Genomic DNA, 23,725 nt, shown 5'->3' on the forward strand with positions numbered 1-23,725 from the left:
GAGAGCTCGGTAAGCATTCAGAATCCAATAAGTGTTATAACTAATGACAAAAATGTATCATAATGCCAACATACATGACTATTCACAAGTCTTTACATGATTTGTCCTATATATAGAGTAGCTTTTTCATAGTGACAACCATCTAATTCTATCCATATATATGACTAATTGTTTGAGAGTAATAGACAACAAGACTTAGAGATATCAACACTCTTATAGCTAATAACTTGTTTCATTGAGGTTATTGTAACATCATCTCTAGGTTTTTAGATTAAAATAAAGACTCTTTGGATCTACAAGAGGTTTATGTTGTAATTTGTGGTGCCCACATGATTGGCATGGTTTTATCCAACCAAGTACTAAGAGGATGATATTAATAGCCTATAATGGAATATGATTCTTATGAGCTTATCAAGAAATAATTACCATGGCAACAACATGCAAATTAGATTCATACTCTTGCACAAGACTTGCAACCCATTACACCCACCATGGTATTTATCATGTTGGGGTTTCAACCTTTATTGATAAGATGACCCCCCTTATATATGGACATAAATGCATAATCACAACTATTGAGTACTTCACAAAGTAGGTAGAAGCAGTTTCACTCATCCTCACCATTGGAGTCCAAATTTACAAGTTTTTCCTCTACCACATCATTTGTCATGGGGATGGTCTGAAATAATGATCCACTAAGTAAAAGTATCTTGTGAAAGTTGTTGATCCTATTAATTAGGATTCTATTACATTCGTATAGTGTACCCATCCTTGTTAAAGGACCAAAATTTGTTGGAAGGATAAACACTATTAGGAGTTGTTATTACAATACAAAGGAGTGCAATAGGATCTCACTACTCAAACAAACATATACAACTTTAGAATGTTATCAATAGAGATCGATACCAAAACCTTATACAATGCTAATATATTCAATAACTAATCTACCTTTATAGTCCATTCATCAAAACTAATCATACAACTATACTGCTCTATACTAGCATCAAATTTTCATATATACCAATCATATAAAGTGTGTACACAAATATTATATAATTATAATACAATGCTATACTTCGCTCAGCAAAATTTTCATCTTGTTGACCTTGTTGCTTGATACTTTACTAAGTCTTTTAAAAATCTTTTTCCACATGTGGGTTAACATCTAGGATATCATCCCAAAATTGTCAAGTAGTTATTTTGTTAAACCAAAATTCCATTATACCAAATTTTCTTGTGTTCTGTCCTCTCAAACTATACTCGGTAAATCCTCTATAACTCCTTCCGTAAATTAAAAAAAATTAAGAACTTAAGTCCACATCTCGTATATAGTTTGGACCACCTTTTTGTAAGAATGCACATCCTCAAGTATCTTTTGTGAAGCATTCCAAAAAAATGTTTGATTGTTGATTGGTTCCTTTTACCATACTTAGACAATTTTCTAAGTTTCAATACTTCAAACTTATTCTTATCTTTTTCTATCTCAAAATAGACTATGTGTTTCTATAAATGACAACTTTGAATGACAACTTTGATGCTTTACCTTAGCCAAATTTCCAACAATCTCCACCTCTGGCACTAATGGAAACATATGGGAAAAATTGGCTAACTGTCAAAATTACAAAACTTCAAAATTTGTGAACTATTTCACATGGCCATCAAAATTAAAAATCTTGTGGATCATATCTATTTGTTTTTTCATCTTCTACTTATATCACCCCTTTACAATACTATAGTATTTATAAAAATTTATGATATCACTCTCCTTCTTTGACATCAATGACAAAGGTGAGTCAAAAATGTATATATAAGTCAAAAATGTAGTTTTACCTTGGAGTCATTATGTTGTAGGAGTACTAAGAAGCTCCATACAATGACCAAAGTGCTTCTCTATATTGTCAAACACTTGGTCCCAAGAGTCTTTTATTGCATATCCTATGTTGGTTAATGCACACAGTCTATAGGTTACCACTTCTATTGCATTGATATTTGGATAGGGAGATTTTTTATATGATTTATTTTCCTCTACCCATGTGTCCAGTCACATTTGAAAAATATCAAGCTTTATATTTAGATTCTCTCTCAATAATTACAATCTCTTCAAGATTCTTTCTTTGTCCAACTCATGTATGTTGGAAAGGTAGAATAGGCTAGGTGGTTGAGAGGGGCGAGGGGAGGGAGGTGGGCGAATTAGGAACCAATATTTTTAAAACTTAATTCACTAATTAATCCTTTATAAATTATTTTGATCTAATTGCATGCATGAAATATTGAAAATAATAAAACAATCATCATACTTCAAACAATATTTGGTAACCCAAAAACCTTCCAAATAGAAAGTAAAACTAGTGTGGGGATGATACCCACAAGCTTTATGAATGTAGTATAAATTTGGCCTATTAAGGCTTACAATTGATCACTTCTGGTGATCTACCCTATTACAAGCAATAAGGACTGTTAAGTCCACCTTGTTAAAGGATTTGACTGATGCACCGGTTAGGATGAATCAACATTTGATCTCTACTCTACAACTTGGTTTGTTTTATGAGTTTCCTTTGATGTAAACTGATCACCTCTATGTGATAGATGAGACTCTCCTTTTCCTTATACTGCTTGTAGCCTTTTACTTCTAATTCATATTCATCTACGTATTACTTGTTACACACTTACATTTGTGGATATGATAAAATGTATTACATATATATCAATACAATTAATTACCTTCTAGAGTTAGCTACAACACCAAATTCAAAAAATCTTCACCAAGTTTTCTTGCTGTTAATACTCGGCTCTGAAGACCACTTGGGTGATATTTTGATACTCGATAATACTATCAACTCATCAAGCTCTAGCACTTGGTTGACATTAAGGTCCAAATTGATCACTTGGGAGTAGTCATGAAATCAATTAGCACTTGGTGACTTAGTAAACACTAGATAACTTAGTAGACACTGAAGGGCTCAGTTGACACTATATCTTGGTCAACACTACCTTCCTTTTGCATGGTTATCATGTCTAACTTGATAGAAACTGACAAGATCAGTTAACACTACAAAGCTTGGTTGACATTATTTTTTGCATGGTTTACATTGATGAGCTTGATAAACTCTGTGAAGCTTGGCTTGCATTTCTTTCTACTTATGGAGCTCAATAGACTTTGTGAAGCTCACCTTACACTACTTTCTACCTCTAAAGCTTGATAGACTCTTCTTTCTGCATATGGAGCTCAGTAGAAATGTAATCAAACTAATTAAGTGTTTAGTCACTAGTTGATAGATAATTTGACCATAATGTCAAAAATCTCCCCCTTTGGCATTAGTGACAAAAACACTTGTCATACCAAAAAATTGATTACTAAAAATATAAGTCAAAACTCCCCCTATCAATATACTTGGGCCTGCAACTCGATTTTGACTGTTGTGCTAATAATTAGGTAAACATTGACTCTATTTTTTCTTTAAAATTATTTTTATAGCTTTGTTATACATGTATTCCCTCTTATGTATGTATACATTCCCTCTTTATTTTATTCCTTATGATATACATTTCCCCCTTGATTTTGACACAAATGCCAAAAATGCATAATTACAAGGTAACACCAAAATGTGAAAGGAAATAACTATGTACCTTCAAAAGTATGGACATGGTTTTGTCCCAATTATCTTTCCAAACTTTGGAAGCATACAAAGCTATCTGCACCTCAGCTGATAGTTCCATCATGTGATCAACTATTGGGAAGTTGTTGTCATGGATCAATGTTTTAGCATGAGCAATATGTTTTTGCATTGCATCCAAATTGGGAATTATGATACTCTGTATGTCTACAAGTGTAACCCTTATCCTAGCTTATTCTCTTGACAACTTTGTTTTCAAGTCTATTAGATACCTAATTTTCATAAATGTATAGAGCTAGTGCTAGGATCAAGTGACAACTGGTGTGCACTTGCCTTCAAATTAGTATCTATTTGTGAAAATGTATCCTTTATTTCCTTGGCAAAACTTGTAGTATCATTTAACTAAACAAATAAAGAAACAAATTATTTACAAAATTCTCAAAAGTAAATAGAATAGTGCACAATTCCACTAATCAATGGGAATTTTCTATGGCACCTTCTCAAAAACTTTGTTCTCAAATTTCCTTTCTACCCTTTGTAGTAGTTTTTCCTTTCCACTCACTTCTTTATTAAACTTGTGAACTATGTCAACAAGTCGATCCAAATTTGGTTGATTTTCATCAAGCTCTATATTTAGTGCATCAACAAATATTCCTTTAACATGTCCAAGAACTTGATTTCTCTTTTTCTTTTTAGCTCTCAACTTTTTTTGTCTTGCCCTTTTCTCTCACAACTCACCAATGGTGTCCATTTGATCAGGAGTTAGATTGGAGAGATCCCAATTTGACATAACTGTGTCTTCCTCTAGATCAATTTCATCATTAGAGTCTTCTACCTCTTTACTCTTTTCTTTTTGAATAGATGAAAGAATGAATTCCTTTCCCTTACTCAAATCCTCTATGCTTGGTTGAGGCTTAAACTCAATTGTCATTGCACTTATTTTTTAAACACTAGGTGTACAATATTACTCAATGGATAAATAGTAGCTATAGTAGGAGTGCTTAAAATACCTTTCTATGACTCGATATGACCTATTGCTATTAGGAGTGGAGCTTCTTTCTTGGTAGATGAAGTGATGGAAACACCACTCATCATTGCACTTGGTAGAATTGCTCCAACAATTAATTCAGTGCTCGGAGTAACTATGTTTACCCCAATTAAATTAGTAGTAGCCTTCTTTGTGTTGGATGACATTAAGGATTTTCTCAGAGAGTTAGGGAGGGAGGGCGTTACCTTTTCTACTGTTTTCTTAGGATCCAAGTCTTGAATGCTTTGAATTTTAGGAAGATCTCCACTTACTACTTGATCCTCCTCATCCTCTTCATCCTCCTTTTCTACATTATCTATCTCCTCATCATTTTTCTCCTCATCCTCTTTCTCATCATCCTTTTCATCATTTATTTGTACAACCCCCTTAGTAGGATTATAGAGTCCATATATGTTTTTCCATGCAATTGTGCTTTATTTCATAATAGATTCAATATCTTTTCATAGAATTAGGAATGTATTGAACTTAGGGGTTATCTTTTTTTCATTCTTCTTCAATGATTCCTTCACTTCCTCATCAAATAGATTTGGCATAGGTTTTCTCAAGATTTGTTCCCTGATATCTCTGGTTACATTTACTACATTTTCCCATTGGTGTGCAACAACCTTCAATAGGATATTAGGAACTTTCTTTGTCAATTCCTTAAGAGAGTACTTCCATTTTTCCATTTTACCCACTAGGGATTCTTCAATTTTCTTTTGTTCTTCCTTAGTTCTAGTTTCATACTTGAAAAACTTAAAATAACACATATCTCCACCATCTTGTAGTGTTTGTTCAAAGGTGGGGGCTGACCTTTTAAAAGATACTTGCTTCTGTTCTTCATCTTCATCATGCAATTTTAGCTTCTTTTGGGATTGTACAAGTCTTCTTGTGAATACTATAAGAGAGGACCTTGCACCCCTCATAATTGTAACCTTCTCCTTTTTCTTAGGAGGCTCTTCTTCTTTTGCATGTTCCTCTTCATTGTCTTCTTCTTCTATGTCATCACCCTTTCCTTCTATTAGCAAAAGAGGGGAACTATATTTCTTGGTTTCTTTTAGAATATTTTAAACCTTTTTTCTTCCTCTCTTTAGGGCTCGAGGAAGCTTGATTTCCAAAGAAATCCTAGCCTTATCTTCTTCATAGGTACCAAAGTATGGTGCATTAGGATCCACTGGCTCATTTACAAGTGCCTCAATTATGCCTCTTGTATCATCAATATTCACCTCATATCCAAGAGGTTTCACCCATGCCACCCTTGGCCTAACTACCTATATATGTACCTTGTAACAATCCACAAGGAAGCATATATCTTGCTCATAGACATCAATGAACTATTTGTGAATTCTAAATTTTCTCTATATTAACCCCTTAAATGTCTCAAAGTATGCATCCATGATTTTTTCAAAATTATCTCCCATATCATCTATAAACTCATTTATCTGATATACTATAAGTATATCCTTCTTCCAAACCATAGTGCCCTTGGAAAGAGTAGATAGGTCAAGAGTGATCCAAACTTAAATGGATTTATCTTTGATGCTCAAATGCTCTCCATGTTCTTGCTTAGTTTGTTTGGCTACAACTCGGCAAGGTCAACTAATAGATTATTCTTGACCACTTTGAATGCCAAGTTGATAGCTTCACATGGAATGTTGTTCAATATAATCTAATTATAAATTTTGTGGGCAATTACATGTATCCCAAACTTGATTTCTATATCTGTAACTCCATTCAACTTCATACCTCTACCATCCCACTCGAGAAGAATCTTCTTTGCTAGTTCAACCTAACCTAGGGTTTTGGTAGTACTAGTCATAGGTAATCCAATAATCCTATTTATCATCTTCTTCATGATTTGAATAGGTTGACCAAGCCAGAATTGCATATCATGGACTCAACTCAGAATATACTTGATCAATTTTCCTTGAAAGTTCCTTGGCATGTACAAGATTTGGGTCCAACCCTTTACTTCCAAATGCTTGTGCTTGGGTTTTAGAATGTCATCCACACATAAAACTTTGTATGTCTAGTTTAATTCTAGGGTTCCTAATTCCTAAATTGAATAATGATAAAATCAGTGAATGACATGAACTAGGAGTATGTTTGAAGGGATTTTAGATTGTGCTTTGACTAGGTCAAGTTCTTCTACGATTGCTAGACATAATTTTAATGTTGGGGTTTCACATTCAACACCTTAGACCAAAATTTTTGAACCTTTCTTCACTTTTCTACTGGAAGAAGATGCCATTTTTCTCAGTGATACAAGGTTAAAACTTCAACAAAATCACTTTGAATCACTTGGGGGCTCAAGGATGATCTTCTCAAATTTCTCTAGAATTTAGGGTGAAAAAAAAACCTCTGATTTCTTCTTTTTAACCAAAATTCTATATTTAAGTTGCCATTAATGCATCATACAATAGTCAGCTTGGTGATAGACTGTTCAACTCAATAGATTCCTTCAAACCTAGTAAAGTCTTCAAGTTAATAAAGAATTCAATACTCAGTTGAGTCTTCAACTTGGCAAGAATCTCAAAATTGCCATTTGCATCCAAGCATAGTTAGGTCTTGCAACTCAACCTTGCTCGGTAAGGTCTAAGATATTCCTACAGCTATCATCTGACTTGGTGATCCTACTGCATCTAAAATGCTGATATGGACCTTCTTGGTTGTTTATTAGAACTAATATGAGATGTCTCCTTAGAATCATAGTTTCAGTAATCTCCATGGAAAACTAGTTTGAAATGGTTTAGTCACCCAACTCATTTACTTGGGTTTCAACATTTTCATGACTTTGACCTCTTTGGAGATTTCATTATCTATTGTTGCCTCATTTGAATTATGATATTTTCAGCCTTAGCTTTCTTCTCATCTTCAACCTTACCTCAAATCATGCAGCTTCTAGCTAGATGTCCAAGTTTTGTGCATACAAAGCATCTCTTTGAAGGTTGTCTCTTCATTGTATGAGTTTTTATGCAATTTTCTCCAATGTGACCATACTCACCATATAAGTAACATTTGCACCATGTGTTGTAATCCCAACCAAACATTGCTTTGAAAATTTTCTCTTTTGGGTTCCATTTCTTGGTCTTGCATTCTAAGGATTAATGCCCTTGTTTGTTGCAATTGAAACACTTTTCTTCAAACTTAGTTTTCTCTGTGCATTCACTTTCTCTATGTTCATTCTTGTTACAAATAGAACACTTTCTATTGAATCTTATTTTACCATTGCTCCAACACTTGTTTGATGTATGCCCTATTTTTATATAATGATTACAAGTGGACCTTTTTTTTCTTTTGAGCTCCTTATTGAGATGATTCACCTTCATCTGTATAGCCTAATCTAACTTTTCTCTTGTATCTAAATTGATTTTTCTTGTCTAATTGATTCATGCTTTCTTGATATTTCACTATCCTCTCATTGGTTTGCTTTTCCATGCTGAGATCATTCTACAACCTTTCGTTCTCTATCCTCAAGTTGATAAGCTCTTGATTTGCATCATTGAGTTGATCAATCCAATCTACTTGTTGAAGAGATAGTTGATGAGTTTCATTATTCTTTTCTTCTATCTTTTTAGTTAGTAATCTCTTCTCTTCTTTGGCTATGTCCTTTTGTTCTAGGTTTTCTCACATTCTAACAGATTGAATTTCTTGCTCTCTTTTTAGGTTTCTTATTTCTTCATGAAGAGTGAGATTATTTTCAAGTAGGTATTTGATTGTTGAATCAACTTCATTTGAACTTTTATCATGGCACATGTCTTCAACTCTTTCTTCTATGTAGAGACTGTCATTTAGTTGTGTAGCTATTTCCTTACTTCAATGAGAAGATTGAGAGAGTTGCTTCTTTATTTTATTGAGTTGTCCCATGGCCATTTATAGATCCAACTTCTCATTCTCAATAGCTTTGTCACCTGTATACCTCAATCACGTATGATATTTTATCAAGCTAATAAACTTCTAATGTGTGAACCAAAGCTCTAATACCAATTGTTGGAAATGAAGAATAGGCTAGGCAATTCAGAGGTAGGGGGGTGAATCAGGAACCAATAATATTTTTAGCTTAATTTAAAAATTAATCCTTTATGATTTTTTTAAATCTAATTACATGCATGAAATACTGAAAACAATAAAACACTCATAACACTTGACACACTATTTAGTAACCCAAAAACCTCCCAAATAGAAAGTAAAACTAGGGTGGGGATGATACCCACAAGCTTTATAACTGTAGTATAAAGTTGGCCTATTAAGGCTTACAATTGATCACTTCTAGTGATTTTCCCTGTTAAAAGCAATAAGGGCTGTCAATTCCACCCTGTTAAAGGATTTATACAATACACTGAAGTATGAACTCAGTTAGGAGATTTTGCATAAGATTTTTAAGCATACCTTGTTAAAGGATTTGACTAATGCACCTATTAGGATGAATCAGTAGTTCATCTCTACTCTACAACTTAGTTTTTTATATGAGATTCCTTTGATGTAAACTGATCACCTTTATGTGATAGATGAGACTCTACTTTCCCTTATACTGTTTGTATCCTTTTACTTCTAATTCACATTCATTTTCTTCTTACTTGTTACTCACTTTTTTTGATATGATAAAATGCATTACATATATCAATCCAGTTAATTACCTTCTGGAGTTTGCTATAACACCAAATTCAAACAATCTTCACCAAGTCACCTTATTGCTAATACTTAGGCTCTAAAGACTACTCAGGTGATATTCTGACACTCAGAAACATTATCAACTTGGTAAGGTTTGGAACTTAGTTGAAATTGGTGCTTGGTCCATATTGATCACTTAGGAGTAGTCATGAACTCGGTTAGCACTTGGTGACTTAGAAAACACTAGAGAACTTGATAGACACCGAAGGGCTCAATTAATACTACTACTCAGTCAACAATACCTTCCTTCAGCTTGGTTATAATGTCTAGCTCATTAGAAACTAATAAGATCGGTTATCACTACAGAGCTCAGATAAAATCATTTCCTACATGGTTTACATTGATGACATTAGTAGATTCTTTGAAGCTTAGCTCACACTACTTTTAGCTTGTGGAGCTTGGTAAACTCTATGAAACTCAACTTACACTACATTCTACCTCTAGAGCTCAGTAGACTCTTCTTTTATACATGTGAAGATTGGTAGCAATGTAATCAAACTAATTAAGTGCTTAGTCACTAATTAACAAATAATTTGACCATAATTTCAACAATGTAATCTTAACTCATCATATATTTGACTGATGCACCATTCCATTTCTATGATATTTGTTTGTGGATTTTTAGCTCATTTACACTCTTCTTCAATTCATCTCGCTTATTCTTTATTTCTAAGGAGATGTATTAAGAAAATTTATGTTATAAGGAAAATTTTCTACACAAATATTTTCTTCAAATGTATAACTCCTTAATTCCTTAATGTAAATATCTAGCATAGTTAGATCATTTATGATATATCCACATAAAGTGCTAGATAGATTTGTGTTATGTTTTTCTTGATATTTTAAGGTGGTTTCATCCTCAAGCATAGATAATTATATCTCAAAAGATTCCATCACTCTCTCTTCTCTTTTCTCCAAAATTTTCTCAGTAATTTGTATAGGTGTTATGCTTTGGATTTTATCAATTACCTTTTCTAGGCTGCTTTGTGCACTCCCACTTTATTTATTGGTTTTCTTTGCAATGTTTCTCATGGAAAACACTACAACTTGAAATAATTTCTCAATTTCCATATCCTCTACCATCTTCATGCTAGCTAATAAAATATCAAATTATAATTTAGAGCTGCTAGGACTAGTCTAACCAACCTCTTTAGCAAGGTTACCAACTGTATTTGAGTGTCTTCATTGGTTTTATTTGATTTCTTCTGATCTAGTAGTTATGGTGACAATTGGTCTTTGTTTATGGACATTATCTCTATCTTATCTTCCTTTTCTCAAACTTGTGCCTTGGTTTTCACTAATGTATCTTTTATTGTGGTAATCTGCTATACCATGCTTTTCAATTAACTTCATAGACTGAAGACTTTACTCTTAGTGCTAGGTACTAAAATCTATGTACTATCATGTGGACACATTAAAATAATAGGCTATGATGATTCCTTATTACACACACCAATTTTTTCAGGACTATGTTATTCTTATTGATCTTATTCATCAAAAGTTTCTACATTACCTGTCACCACATTGCCAACATCAATATTGGGGTGTTCCTTGAATGGGTCCTCTAAATTATCAATTTTAATATTTATTCTTAAGTATTCATGCTATCATATTTATTAGGTACATCAAGATGAGTGTCCACTATATCTATTCTAGGATCATCATGTGATTGTTCCTTTGTAGTTCCTACAATAACTATTGGGGTGGTATTCAATATACCTAGTTCACTTAACACATAAAATACTTGTTCTATTTCAGCTCTAACTTCATCATAAAGTCTCCCATTATCCTTAAACTCTCAAATTCTCTCTCAAAAGTGGATGTAACTTTTTCTTTGTCATTTCTAACTACTCTTCATTCTCAATAACATAACACTTATGTTAACCCCAAATGACAATGTTGTTAATGCATGTGAAAGAGTCATATCATTTGTTACATTTTCATTTATTTCAAGACTTAATTGGTGATACATTATGTTAATTAAGTAGAGTGTCATACCAATTGATTGATGATGAGAATATGAAGAAAGTATAATGATGATGTAAGAATTGATAAGTGTATAGTATTCAATGGGATCTTGGATGAGTTAGAATTTGATAGTATAATGTTGGTTTTATTGGTTTACATGATTTGATTAAATTTGAGATCATGTATAAGCTAGATAGTTTTCTCATTGAATAAAGAACCATAGTATCAATCGAGCTACTATAATTGTCACTGAGCACCTGATAAGGAAATGGAGAATACTTAGTGTTAACTGAGTCTAGTATTAATTGTGAAATATGTGTTAGGAATGATTTCTGATGGTATTCCTCTAGGGGAGTATCCTATGATTTTTGGAGACATGATTTAGAGGATGTGTATTGCATTCATGACATATTTTGTCATTGATGTCAACATATTGAAGACTAGCATAGCAATAGATAGAGTTTGGCTTTGTGAGGCTCAAGGAATGCAAATGACCTTATGGAAAGTTGGGATAATTTTATATAGAAATTATAGATGCTATAGTTAAAAGAATGTGTGGTAATATAAAGACAGTGCAGAGTTATTGAAGATTTGTTGAAGACAGTGTTTGGATAGAGTTTTTGGATAGTAGTTATTGTTGTTTGGATTATATCTCCTATTAAAGATAGAATCTAGTTACAAAAAATTAGAAAAAAGTAGAAGACATGTTGAAGATGTTGTGGTCAAACATACACACCCGAATAAGCATCGAGTAAAGAGTTATGAAGATTGTGAGCCGATAGCTTGTTTAAAATTTTGAAAAGTGTAAAGATGTAATGTAACATGTAATTGTAATATCTTAAGTTGGTCTTATATTATTATTTTAAATTCAAAAATCCTCAAGGTCAACTCAATAACATGTTTTAGGACTTTGTATAAAGAAAGGATGATTCCTTAATTGTAATCATCCAGTGTGCATATTGTGTAAATGCAACTATGCAAACTTGTATGTGAGATCTTGTGACACGATAACAAATATATTTTGATCTAAGAAGTGTTTGGTGCAATTAAGACATAGTGAGATGATATAGAACTATATCCAAAAAAAAAGTTGTTTTTGGAAAGTGTTGAGGTACATTTGTAATATTCAGTAAGGATAGTACTAAGACTGTTTGGATAGTGGGTCATTCTAACTTCCATTCAACTCCTAACAAGGATTAAAAGTATCCTAATATGGATTGATATGTACTAAAATTATTTCATTGACTCCCAATAAGGTCCATCCTTTCACAAGTAACTTTTATATTAGTACATCATTTTGTGGGTAGCATCCCCACAGAGGTTTTTTCTTTGATCAAGGGTTTCCCTAGTTAACAGTTTTGGTGTAATTATGTATGGTTATTTTTCTATGGTTGTTACATATACTATTTATATATTTTAGAATTAATAAAAATATTGAGATTTATTTTAATTGCATAATTGATTCACCTCCCACCCTCTCTCAGTTATCTTGGTGGACTTTACTGTTAGAAACAATAGTCCACCATGATAACTTGGGGTGGGGTGGGGGGGGGGTGGGGGTGAATCAGTTATCCAACGATTAAAACATTTATCTTCTTTAAACAAATTTAACAATTCAACCAAAGTAAAAAACAACTATACAAAGATGCACATAAACAATTACACTAGATATGTTGACTAGGGAAACCCTTGATTAGAGGGAAAACATTGGTGGGAATGATGCCCACAAGATGATGTACTAATATAAATATTCCTTGTTAGAGAATGGACCCTATTAGGAGTCTATTACAACATTTAGTACAATGAGTCCTTGTTAGGAGATTCCTACCCTATTAGGAGTTGTGGAAGACAACTAAACCCACTGTTCAAATAGCTTTAGGATTAGATCAATGGACCCACTATCCAATTGAACTTGGTACTATTCCTTCTAGAATAATAGATGTGAAACAAGCTTCTACTTCTTCCTCTATCTAGTACATCAAAATTCTTCTCCTTCAAACCATGCAATTAGATCTAGAACTCTATACTTAATAATAATAACCCTTAAGGTCACTTATATGCATAGGTAAATCACTCTACTTTTGTAGCACTCTACTGCTCAATAGTTCGCAAGTCTCATATTCTCTCTATACCTTAAACTTAGAAAAAATCTTTCCTTTACACCATTCCCAATAATAAATCCTTGAGTCAACTTCCCACTTAATTATAATACATTAATTAAATGAGTACACATTTAATTAATGTTTTTAGCTCACAATCATAGTAGACTTTTACTCATGTGACTTCCATACATGCACACTATTTGACATCATCACTAGCCAGTATACTGTCTCTAGTTAACTGTGCATCCTTTCATTACATTTATGATGAACTGTAGTGATCACAAAATAGGAATTGCTTTCCTAATACTTTGTTTCCATGTAGTTCTCTATAGATCAATAATATCTTCCACACACTGTCAATTCAGGTTCTGTGCACTTAACCTTGTAACAAGGACATGCTATAGTATACTTTGGAAATTGTGCATCAATAGATAAGTAATGTATTGTTCTTGATACAAAGATCATAGTTTGCTGCTTTGTTAGTCTTCACAAACTTACTACTATGTTGTCATCAATGACAAGCATAGTCATGAATACATCATATCAATGTTTTGCAATTCTCCCCCATAATGATAGCATCAACATTTATGCTAAAATTTTTCCCCTTTGACATTGATGGAAACATAGATGAGAAACATCTTAGTTCCAAGAATACCAAGTAATACAAATCAATTAAATCTTGCTTCAATTTCTTCAAACAAACATCATACATCATGTTCTCATTTCTTTCCCATTATACTACATAGAATATTTTTCATGTCACTCTCTCCCCCATTGACATCAATGTCAAAGCTTAAGGTGTAATACACAAATAGTTTAATTGCTCAAAGATACAATAATCTATTAGCACAACCACAAGCTAGTATTTTGCTTTACAACTTTTGTATATAAATCCATAAATAGCTCAAGTGTCTAGAGACACTATTGCATACAAATTACCGATTACCAAGAGTCCTTTTCTGACTCTATTCATCATAGATACTCCCCCATTGAGGAAGCATCAATGTTTAGTCCAATCTAACAATGGTGCTATATACCTTGGACTAATGCACTTTTGCATCTTCTAATTTGAAGAGGGCAAGGGCATAACCCTAAGCATACCTCTTAGATACTCAAATGTATCCTTTTGTAAGGCTTTTGTGAAAATGTCTACAATCTATTCCTTAGTGCTAACATACTCTAGTTTGATTTATTTCTCTGCAACTTTCTCTCTTAACACATGATACTTTATAGAGATGTGCTTAGTCTTAGAATGCAAAACAAGATTCTTAAACATGCTTACTATACTTCTGTTATCATAGTAAATGACAACATTTTCTTTGAATGTAATTCCAATATCCTTCATCATATACTTCATCCATATAACTTGATTATAGTTGTTTGTTGCTGCAACATATTATGCCTCTGTAGTCCAATGTGAAGTGCAATCTTGTTTCTTGTCGAGCCAAGAAACTAGTCTTCGACCAAGAAAAAATGCTCCTCCACTAGTGCTTTTTCTATCATCCATATCTCCTACCCAATTAACATTAGTATAAGTGCAAAGTGCAAAATCATTATCTTTTTCATACCAAATGCCATAATCAGATGTCCCTTTTAGATATCTAAATATCCTTTTTATTGCTGCATAGTGATATTATTTAGGATCAACCTAAAATCTTTCTTTGTTTCTTATTACTTCTCCTTGTTCATTCATTTTGTTTCTAAATACCCACTTTGTGCCAATCACATTCTTGTCCTTAGGTCTAGGAACTAGTTCACATGTTTCATTCTTTATTATCTATCTGAGTTCTTCCTTCATTGCTTTCATCCAATGATCATCCTTGATTACTTCATCTATGCTCTTTTGTTCTACTTGAGATATTAGACATAGTTCTTCATTGATTCTGCTTCTTGTCATTACTCCTTTTTCTTTACTTCCTATTATCTAATTAGTAGGATGATTTCACATCATAGTTTTATTTGGGGTAGGAGTTGCTACTTCAAGTCTTACTTTAGGTACTATGCTATGTTCTCCTCTTATTTCTTCAGTTTGCACATTATTTTGCAAGTCATTGTTAGTCTTGAGAAATATTTCATTACATCTGTTGGTCATCCTAGAATAATCATTATCTTCATCAGAGTTATAATACATCATCTTTTCTTTGGTGCCAAACTTTTCATCTATTCTCACATTTGCACACTCTACTATATTTTTTGTTCTATAGCTGAAACATCTATAGGCTTTACTTTTTAATGAATAGTCAAGAAAAATACCTTCATCGCTCCTTGGATCAAACTTACAGATATCATCATCTCTTTTGATGTAACATTTCCTCCCAAATATTTTGAAATATTTGATTGATGGTGAATATCCAAACCATAATTCATAAGGTGTTTTTTTCATACCTTTTCTAATTTTTACTCTATTCAGAGTATGTACTGTTGTATTGACTACTTCTCTCCAAAATGTCTTTGGTACATCATTCTTAAATAACATAGCTCTTGCTACTTTAGAAATTGATTTGTTTCTTCTTTCAACAATCCCATTTTGTTCAAGAGTATTCAACTTAACTCTTTCTTCTATTCTAGGATCAAATCTTTGTTATTCAATCTGATTCCCATTCTATAAATCATTGTTAATGATAAGTTCCATATTTCCATGGTTAACCTTTGGATCAACAATAGTTACCAAAGCTATCTCTTCTAATACTTCCTCTTCCTTAACTATTTGAAGTTCATTATCATAATCTTTCAAGAATCTTTCCATACTTGCTTTAAATTCTTCATCTTCATCATAAATCAAACTCTTTCTAGATTTCCTTATTCTCTTAGGGCATGTAGAAGAAAAATGACCAAACTCTTTACATGTCCAACAAGAAAAAAATTGCATACCTTCAGGTTTTGTTTTGTAAGTAGATCAATACTCTTCTTTTGATCTAGATCTATCGTCACTTGTGCTACTATTGCTTTGTATATAACAGAAGGATTCTAGATCTAAAAACTCAATATTTTGCTCTTTATACAAATCTGATAACTTGCCAAGAATCTCCATTACTTGGGTGTTAAAATTTCCACCATCTAACTAGGACTATCTTTGCTTGCCACTGATCTCCCAAAGCAATTAAGCTTATCCTTCAAGGACCTAATGCTTTGATACTAGTTTTTAGAAACAATAGTCCACCAAGATAACTGAGAGGGGGGGTGAATCATTTATCAAATAGTTAAAACATTTATCTTCTTAAAAAAAATTAACCATTCAACCAAAATAAACATCAACCATACAAAGATACACATAAATAATTACACTAGATATGTTGACTAGGGAAACCCTTGATTAGAGGGAAAACCCTAGTGGGAATTATGCACATAAGATGATGTACTAATATAAATATTCCTTGTTAGAGGATGGACCTTATTAGGAGTCTATTACAACATTTGGTATAATGAGTCCCTATTAGGAGAATTTGAATCTCTGTCAAGAGATTCCAACCCTATTAGGACTTGTGCCAACCTTGTTAGGAGTTGTGGAAGATAGCTAAACCCACTACTCAAACAACTTCAGGATCATATCAATGAACCCACTATCCAATTGACCTCATTACTATTCCTTTCAAAATAATAGATGTGAAACAAGCTTCTACTTCTTCCTTTGTCTAGTACATTAGACTTCTTCTCTTTTAGACCATGCAATCAGATCTAGTACTCTATACTCAATAATAATAACCCTTAAGGTCACTTATATGCATAGGTAAATCACTCTACTTCTGTAGTGCTCTATTGATCAATAGTTCACAAGTCACATATGCTCTCTATACCTTAAACATAGAAAACATCTTTCCTTTATACCATGCCCAATAATAAATCCTTGAGTCAGCTTCTCACTTAATTATAATATGTTAATTAAATGAATAAACATTTAATGAATGTTGTCAGATCATAGTCATAATAGAATTTTACTCGTACAACTTCCATACATGGCACTCTCTAACATCATCACCATCTAGTATATTGTCTCTAGTTAATTGCACATCCTTTCATTACATTTATGATGAACTATAGTAATCACACAATATGAACTACTTTCCTTATACTCTGTTTCCATGCAATTCTTTGTAGGTAAATAATATCTTTCATACATTGTCAATTTAGGTTCTACACGATTACCCTTGTAACAAAGACATACTATAATATACTTTGGAAACTGTGAATCAATAGATAAGTCTTCACAAACTTACTACTATGTTGTCATCAATGACAAAAAAAATCATAAATACATCATATCAATGTTCTACAATGCTACCCCATAATGATAGTATCAACATTCATGCTAACATTTGCATTCTTATAATTGGTATCAAAGCATCAGGTCCTTGAAAAAAAAGTTTAATAGCTTAAGGAGATCTATCACACAATTTACAAAAGAAAGTCCAAAGTTTGATGGAGTTAACTATAACAATTGGATATAAAAGACAAAGACCCATTTGCTATGCATGGGTTTGAGTTATTGGTTGGTTGCTGCAAAGAAGAAAGATGTGATTCAAGAAAATGATCTTTATAGTTTTGATCAAGCTTAGAGAGATGAATTTATGTTAAATATGATTACAAGAGAAGCACTATTATTAGATCTTCTTGAAACTAAATTCACTTAGGTAAAATCTTTAAGACTTTCTCATAAAACTTAGATTACTTTGCAAACTATGTTTGAAGTTGATAATCACACTCAGAAGGTTAAACTATGAAATTGGATATGCCTATATAAAGATACAAAAATGATGGAAAATGAATATATAAGACATTAGTTTGGTAGAACAGGAAAAATTGTTGTAGGAATAAAGACTTGTGGATGAGAAAAATATGAAGATGAGGTCATATGGAAAATATTATAGACTCTAATACCTACATACATACAAACAACACAAATGATTGAACATGTAATTCCCCTATCACCTGATTTTAGAAGAGAAAAATTTCTAGGGAGATTATAATTAGGAAAGATGTGGATGAGATAGAGTGGAAAATTGCCTAATGTTGAGACTCCTTTTAGCGCATTGAGTGTTCAACCTTTGTTGACAAGAAGTGTGCGTACAAGTGAAGATTATGCTAATAGAACCCAAACAAGAGTTGACAAAGATAAGAAGATTGAGGAAGGAGTTGACCTACTTATGAAGAGATAACCTAAAGGTAGAAAAATCCTTAAATGTTGGACTTATAATGAATATGGTCATTTTTCTTGTAAATGTCCTAAGAAAGTAAGAAAGACTATAAATCACTATAAATCAAGGAATTCCAAGGAATGTCTATTTTTTGATGAGGATGATTTAAATACTAACGTGAAAAAATAATTGATTGAAAGTGATGATGAAATTGGATTTGTTGCTATTAAGGAAGAAGCCTTGAAAAAATAAGAAGTTAGAGAACAAAAAACATTAGTATCACAAGTTAAAAAGAAGAAATTTGATTGGATTATTGATAGTGGCTATTCCCATCACATGACTAGAGATATGAATAAGTTTTTTGAATTCAATAGCTATGATGGAGGAATAATTAGAGTTTGAAATAATGTAACCTTCCATATAATGGGAAAAGGATCTATTACACTTGATGGAAAGACTAATACTGGTGATGGTTACTTTTTTGATGGTTTGAAACATAATCTTTTGAGTGTTGGACAACTAGTGGACAAGGGATATTAGTTACAATTTATAGAGAAGAGTTGTATTATCAAATATAAATATGATACAATGATTGGTACTAGTACACAAACAAGAGGTAATGTATTTATGTTAAATCCTATAGAAATGAAATACTTAGTTGCTAAGGTGGATGGTAGTCTATTATGGCATAAGAGGTTTTTTCATATCAAATTTGATAATATTGTGAAGTTCAATATTACATTCATAGTTAGAGATTTTCCTAAAATTATAAAACCTACTAACGCGGCGTGTAAGGAATGCATGATGGGAAAAAAAAGAAATAGTCATTTCCAAGAAAGAAATTGAATACATCTATGAAGTTGGAGATTATGCACATAGACTTAAGTGGTCCTACAAAGACGAAATTCTATGGTGAAAGGTATTCCATGATTCTTGTTGATAATTTTACTAGAATGATGTGGGTAGCATTTCTTAGAGAGAAATATGAAGATTTTGATAAATTCAAGATATTTTAAAGTATATTTGAGAATGAATTTGGTTTGAATATTAAATGTTTGAGATCTAATAGAGATGGAGAGTTTATTTGAAATGATTTTAACAATTTGTGTGACATTAATGACATAAAAAAGACAACTTTCAACTTATAAGACACCTAAATAGAATGTGATAGTAGAAAGGAGAAACATAACAATGACAGAGGTAGAAAGAGGAAAGATGCTTAAGAACAATGTATCTAATATCTTTTGGAGAGAAGTGATGAATATATCAATGTACACTATGAAAAAAGTACAAATTAGATAAGGCACTAGTAAGACACCTTATGAACTTTAGTTTGGAGATGTCCCTTTTGTGAATTATTTTAGAATCCTTGGAAGTAAATATTACATTAAAAGTGATAATGATATTGGAAATTTTGATTCAAGAAGTGATAAAGGTATGTTTCTTAGTTATTCATTGAAAAGTAAGGCAAGATATTTTAATCAATGAACTAAGACTATTGTTGAGAGTGCAAATGTAAGAGTTGATGAGAAGTTTAGAATTTAGGAAAGAATACTTGATTATAATTATGAAAAAGAGATTAATCCAAGGCTTAATAGAAAAAATTTTGACCAAGAATTGTTTTATGAGGATGCCACTAATTTGTACAATGAAATTTAGAGAGTTGTACAAGTACAATATCAGAGAGAAGAACCTAGATATGAACCTAGAACTGAAATTAGAGTTGAAGCAATGACACCTAACATTACTAGATAAATAATCACCCTATTTTTCATATTATTGGAAGAAAATATAGAGGAGTTATGATAAGAAACAAGGTGCAATAAGAACTATGTTTGATTTCTCAAGTTGAACCTAAACGTGTTGATGAAGCTGGTAAAGATAATTTTTGGATTAAAGCCATGAAAGAAGAACTACATTAGATTGAAAAGACAACACATGGGAATTGGTTCCTAGACCTAAGGATAAGAATGTTATTAGAAGTAAGTGGGTATTCAGAAACAAGATGAATAAACAAGGTGAGGTTGTGAGAAAAAATAAGACTGGTATGTAAAGGTTATTCATAACAAGAAAGAATTGATTTTGAAGAAATATTTGAACCTATTGCTAGAACAAAAGTTGTTAGAATTCTTTTGGCATATGCACCTAACAAGAACTTCAATGTATATCAAATGGATGTCAAATCTGCTTTTCTAAATGGAAAACTAGAAGAAGATGTATATGTTGAAAAGCTTGATGTTTTTCCTTTGACAAATAAAGGGCATATGCTATTAAAATTGAAGAAAGCACTATATGATTTGAAACATGAACCTAGATCCTAGTATGTGAGATTGGATATGTATTTGTCAAGTTTGGGATGTGTAAAAAGGAAATGTTGATAGTAACTTGTATTTGAAGAAGATTTGAAATGGCTTATTGATTGTTGAGGTATTTGTGGATGATATAATATTTGGAGGTGATGATGAAGCAAGTGAAGCATTTTCAAAAGAGATGAAGAAGGAATTTGACATGAGTATGATTGGTGAGATGAAATATTTCTTGGGATTGTAGGTTGTTCACAATAAAGATGTTATCTTCATATCACAAGATATGTATTTAAAATATTTGTTGAGGAGATTTGACTCAGAAATTTTTAAACCTATTGGAACACCTATGATTACTAGTCATATCTTATCTAGCAAAGATGAAACCCCTATTGTCGAGAAGAAAAAGCACAAATCTATTATTGGTGTATTTAAATATTCAACACACACTAGACCTCATATAGCTAATGTAGTTGTAGTTGTCATAGGATTTCAGATAGAACCTAAAGAGTCACATTATGCAACAGTAAATAGAATTTACATATATTTGAAGGGTACACTTGATTATGGACTATTCCATGATATATTAAATGACTTTACCTTATGTGCATGCACTAATGTGGATTGGGTGAGAAGTGTAGATGACTAGAAAAAATACTAGTGGTGGAGTATTCTTCTTGCGAGGAAGATTTGTTTCTTGGATAAGCAAGAAACATGATTGTATTTCATGGAGTACAACATAAGAAAAGTATATGGTAGTAAAAAATAATGTAATCATATTATATGGATGAAAAAAATGTCAAAGGATATTGGGATTGAGTTTACAAAGCATGTCATCATACATTGTGATAATATAAGTACAAAGAGTTTTTTAAAGAATACAATGTTACGTTCAAAGAAAAAGCTGCATATATCTATTAACTATCACTATTTTAGAGAAAAATTGAAGAGAAAGAGATGTGATTGGAGTATGTTAGCACAAAGGAGAAGATAAGGACATATTTACAAAACCTTTGGAGAAGGACACATTTGAGTAATTGATAGGTATCCTTGTGGTTATGCCCCAACATACTTTTAAGTAGCTGATGTAGAGATTGCATCAAGCTACTGGTAGTAGTGTACTATTTCTGTTATCTAGATTGGATACTTGATGCTTCCTTTATGAGAGAGTATCTGGTGCAGGGAACCTTCACTTCCCTCATTTTCATTTTTTTTTTTTAAAGGGTTAGTTAGTAGGTTTTTCTAATTTCCAAGAGTCCTTGGAATGCAATTAGTCCAAATGTGAGAGCCAAATTGCTCACTAGGTCCTATGTTGGTCAAAGTTGCTCAATGAGCCAAAGTTTCTCAATAGGTCAAAAGTGATTAGGAATGGGAAAATAAGGTATTTAATTTCCCAATAGATCCTAGAAATCTTATCTAGGGTCCTAGAATGGTCCTAGGTGGACCCATTTGACCAAAAGATGTAAAGAGCAAAAAATTACTAAAAAGTTGTAAAGTTGCTAAAAAGTTGCTTGAGCAACTTTTGTAATTTTTGCAAAGAGTTAAAAATGGTGGTTTGGGAAGTTGTAACTATCCATGCTCAGGTATTTGAGCATGGGAATCATATTTTTGAAGGATAGAATGTTTCTAGTCAGATTTTGTATGTGTGAACCTATTGTATGGATATTTTCCTCAGTTTTCCATTATTTTGCATTGTTTCATCCCCTATTAGGGTTGTGTATAGATTGGCATAGATGATCTAGCTTTAGGAAGTTGTAGATATTTGTTTCACCTTTGTTTTTCATATTCACATTCTATTCCAAGTTATAGAGTTAATGTGTAATTAAGGTTTCTTGGTGACTGGTCTGTGATTCTCTTACACAAAGTTGCTCCCACAATAATGACCCTAACCTAATCATCCAAAATGGAAAATATGTGAAACCTATTGTGATCATAGGTTAGAAATTTTACATAATGTTTTTTTTTTGAATTCTTGTGATTGGTTACCAAGCCCTAGGCTAACTGCTGGGAGTAGGTAAGCCAGGATAATGAAAAGATGTTATTGTAGAGCATGACCATGATCAGTTTGGGTCAAACCAAAGGAGTGACTAGAAGCCCTAGGAAGTTACCTTGAATATAAAAGTAGATTGGAAGGTTTATTTGAATTTTGAAAGGTGTTAGAAGCTTTTTAGTGAAAACTAGTCTAGAGGCCTAAAAGATAGGCTAGAAACTAGGGCTTGAGGATGAATAGGGTTATGGGTGTTTTGAAGCTCTTAAAAGTTGAGGATTTTTCTTCATCAAGAAAGTGTGTTATTAGGAATCTAGGAGTTCTAGGAGATAGCTTCTAGATTCCTAAGGTTGTTCATGAGGTTGTTTGGAATAATTTGGAGTATTGACATAAAATAGGGTCACTAGACATAGAAGCAAATAGGCCTAATTAGCCCTATTTGAAGATATGAATTTTCTATGGTTATTGATCTAACCAAAAGTATTAGAAAAGGTTAGGAAGGATATGGATGGTATCTAAAAAATTAGTAGATTCTAAGGGATTGTGAGAATAAGATCATAAGAAAGAGTCAGGGTTCTAAGGAAAAGGAGCACTAGTAGGAGTAGAGCCTCAACAAGGGAGATTAAGTCTACACCAACCCAATTATACCTAGGAGGCAAGTTGGGAAAGAGTCTTGGAGGCTAATATTGATGGAAAGATCAAGAAAAAATAATAATTGGATGATTCATGGTTTGGAACCATAATTAGAAGTGGTTAATTGATAGAACCCTAGACCTTTTGTATCAGTATCCGTATTTGAGCTGAGACATGAAGAACTCTTGGTACTAATATGTAATTGTGTCTTTGGAAAATCAAGCCTATTTCATATCTTATGTAATAAATTAAAATAATAATACATTTTTCATTGATGTCAATGGGAGA

Source organism: Cupressus sempervirens, chromosome 4, assembly GCF_028749045.1.
Source record: "Cupressus sempervirens isolate cs-2001-9-10 chromosome 4, ASM2874904v1, whole genome shotgun sequence".
NCBI lineage: Eukaryota > Viridiplantae > Streptophyta > Pinopsida > Cupressales > Cupressaceae > Cupressus > Cupressus sempervirens.